At 40.9% G+C, this 3232-nt stretch overlaps 1 pseudogene; it reads right to left on the reverse strand.

The window, feature by feature from the left end:
• Nucleotides 1–1949: 1949 nt before the first annotated feature.
• Nucleotides 1950–3022, reverse strand: LOC122148240 (annotated as a pseudogene).
• Nucleotides 3023–3232: the final 210 nt, after the last annotated feature.

The raw sequence follows: 3232 nt of genomic DNA on the forward strand, positions 1-3232 counted from the left end.
GGGTCAAAGCTTAAACTTTTCTCCTTTTAAAACCCCATTCAGGATGGTCACATGGGAAAGGAAACCCGCCTGGGGTGTAAAAATACTCGGACCTGCTTGTTTCAAAAACGGATGACGCACAGCGCGCTCCGGGGAGAACACTTAAAGATCTCGAAAATTACGCATGAATTGCCCTTTCAAACTGGTTTTGGGGCACAAGAGTTTTAATTTTATGTTAATTATTCAGTTTACAGGAAAATTTGGCCCGACCCAAAAGAGTTAGTTCCAACCCTAATAAAACACATCAGAACCTGCTAATCAAGGTTTTCAGAATTAGTTGCTTATAGGATTAATGAACTTAGGGGGCTTGATTATTAGTGCTTAAAAACAAAACTCTGGCCGGGTTGTGGCCCACGCGGAGTTGACTGCCTTCTGGTATTTAATAGATCAAGCAATAAGGGAAAGAACATTCCGCTTTAAAGGCAAATCTTTACATCGACCCTGAACACTAGCTTCAATGATCTTTATTCTATCTATCTACAAAATGTAACAGAGTTTTTATACAAAACATAGTATATTCATATACAAAACAAACAAACAAACAAAAAAGTAATATAAGATAACCTTTAGTAAGTTTATTGAACAGGTCTAAAACTTGCCAAACTTAGGCTTTTATATAGGCCTAGTTAATTTAACGTGGGAAGTGGGACTAAACTGTCATCACTTTTACTCACATGCATAGACATATATCGGCGCGAATAGGTTAAGTTTATCTTTCTATAGGTACCCGTGTATCTTTGTCTATACATGACTGCAAACATTCCACTGGCGAGTCCATTTCCAGAAAGAAATACAAAGCTCACTCTACAAACCTTGCCCTTTTCTGACATGTCCCAAATGCCACGTATCGTGACGTTTTTCGGAAAATAATTCTGAAACAAATGCAATTGATTAAACAGCAAAAACATATAATAATGTTATGGTACAAAAAAAAAAGACACTACGAAATATAAAGCGCATATACAACGTGCATTAAACTTAGCCAATCCCAGTGTGGTTTTTTATTATTTTCTACTAATTTGTCCATTATTTACCGAAAAACGATAATTCTGGCAATTCGCCGCATTAAGGACAGAAGTCACAAAAATTGACACATTTTTTATAGGCTATACAAGGGGAAAAAACAGCATTTGAGGTGAGCCTGAATTAACAGTTGAAACTTGGTGCTGACAGGTGAAAATTAACGTTCATATTTGGGGCTTCAGTTAGTCATTCAGTTTGACTGTTGCGCTTTTTATGCTTTGTCAAGTTCCAATAGAAACCCACAGTCAATTGTCAGGCAGTGGCGGTTTTTCAAGCCGCTTTTCTTGAACGATTCCATCGGTGGATAACAAAGACAGACATGAACACAATGATCACAATCAGTGGAATAACCTGAACCTAAGACACAAACCAAAATCCAATAACTTTCGAAAAAACTTTCTTTGCGTGTACTAGAGTCCGCTTTAGTGTGTGTCTTGTTAAGTGGAGGGGTGTTGATTGTTGACGATCCAGAAGTGACAGGTAACTGACTCAGTTGTAGTAATGAACGCTCCTCGTGATTGAGATGAAGTGCGTTTGTATTTCTCGCGTGGGCTCCAGGGACCCAGCTTTGGCCATTTTTTAGGAGCCAAAATGAAGTGTTCCCTAGGCAGGAACATTCGAAACTACCCAAGTATTGAGGCAGACTCTTCCCGGTTCTACCTGACCATTCATCGATATCGATACATTTCCGGCTATTCAGGTTTGATGATGAACTGTACCCTGCGTGCAGTAACAAAGAATTCACCCTGTGATTGAGACAGCCCTGTTGACAACTGAATTCAGGTGCATTCGTCGCCGTCTTGTCATACATTTGGCCAGCTACAAGCCGAAACCTGGGTTTACACTCAAATAATAACTTCTCGGGCGGAGTGTTTTGACACCACCTGTGTGTCACTCGCAATATCCACCTTGCTGACATTCATCGATATCAACGCAACTGACGTTGTCTTTAGCCAATTTAAATCCAGGCTCCTCGCATGCGCACGAAAACCCAGTGGCAGACGGTATACACTTTGATTCGCAAGGTGATTTTTCGCAGTTAATTTTAAGAGCACAACTCACTTTATCATCCTTGAGGTAATAGCCTTCACGACAGTCACAACGAACACCTGCTCCTGCAGTGTCAATACAACGGTGATCACAGCCTCCGTTTTTGCTTTTACAACTTTTATTTCGTGCGCAGAAAACCGCTGCAGTTGTCTTCAGCGCCAAAATGAGCGTTTTTGTTGTACACACATTGAGACAAAAAGTTTTTGGGCACTCTTCCGAGCCGCCGCACTGTATTTTCAAGCCCAGGTCCCATGTGGTAGCCGCATCACCAGCCTTTCATTTTGGAGTTAACGGATTAAATAGTCCTAAAAACGGACAACGTTATATTTGACTTATAATCCTGGTTCTTCCAAGACTATTGGTTTGGCAGCATTCCTTTGAAGAGAAATTTGCACTATATAAAATTGCGCTGTCTCTACACATGAGGGGCTCATCTGACGCCCTCGAGACCATCTTGCCAGCTGAGTGAAATCGACACCCATCTTTTTTCCGTGCACGTGCTTAAAGGTTCGTTTTTTTTTTCCAGTTAGAATATTTAGGAATCTGTTTGGCTCTGACGTCCCATCTGAGCCCCTAGCACTTCTCAGTTAAAATCGGTGGCATTTGTTTTGTTTCTGGCATCAGTAGTCCGATCCAAACTTTAGAATTAAGAATAGTTGTATTCTCCTGCTGCTGGAAAGAACCGATTTGATGCGGCCTGAAGTTCATTTTCATCTTCTCACAGTAAACTAAATTGCCGCCATTATTGATACAGTCTTGCAGAGAAACTCGTTTTTTCAAAAGGTTTTTCTTCCAAATGCAACGGCTTAAGGGCAAGCCTCAACCGTGGTGTGCATGTCGTGCTCACATCGGTCTGTCCGCCAGGAGACAAAACAGAATATACATCAGTAATCAGGTAGCAGCGCATCATCCCGTCAGTAGTATTAATTATAAAATACTACTCTCTTTGAGAGAAAATATTCAGTTCATCGCAGAACTGGAGAAGAACTGTTTGTTCGTAGGCCTCCAAGTACCATAACATACGCAAACTGATGCATCCTGTTTAGAGTGAACAACGCTACAAAGGAATATCTTTTTTAAGCAGGGGCAGGCTTCATTTGTTCTCTTTCTCAGGCGAGGT

The sequence above is a fragment of the Cyprinus carpio genome, chromosome A17, assembly GCF_018340385.1.
Source record: "Cyprinus carpio isolate SPL01 chromosome A17, ASM1834038v1, whole genome shotgun sequence".
Classification (NCBI taxonomy): Eukaryota; Metazoa; Chordata; class Actinopteri; order Cypriniformes; family Cyprinidae; genus Cyprinus; species Cyprinus carpio.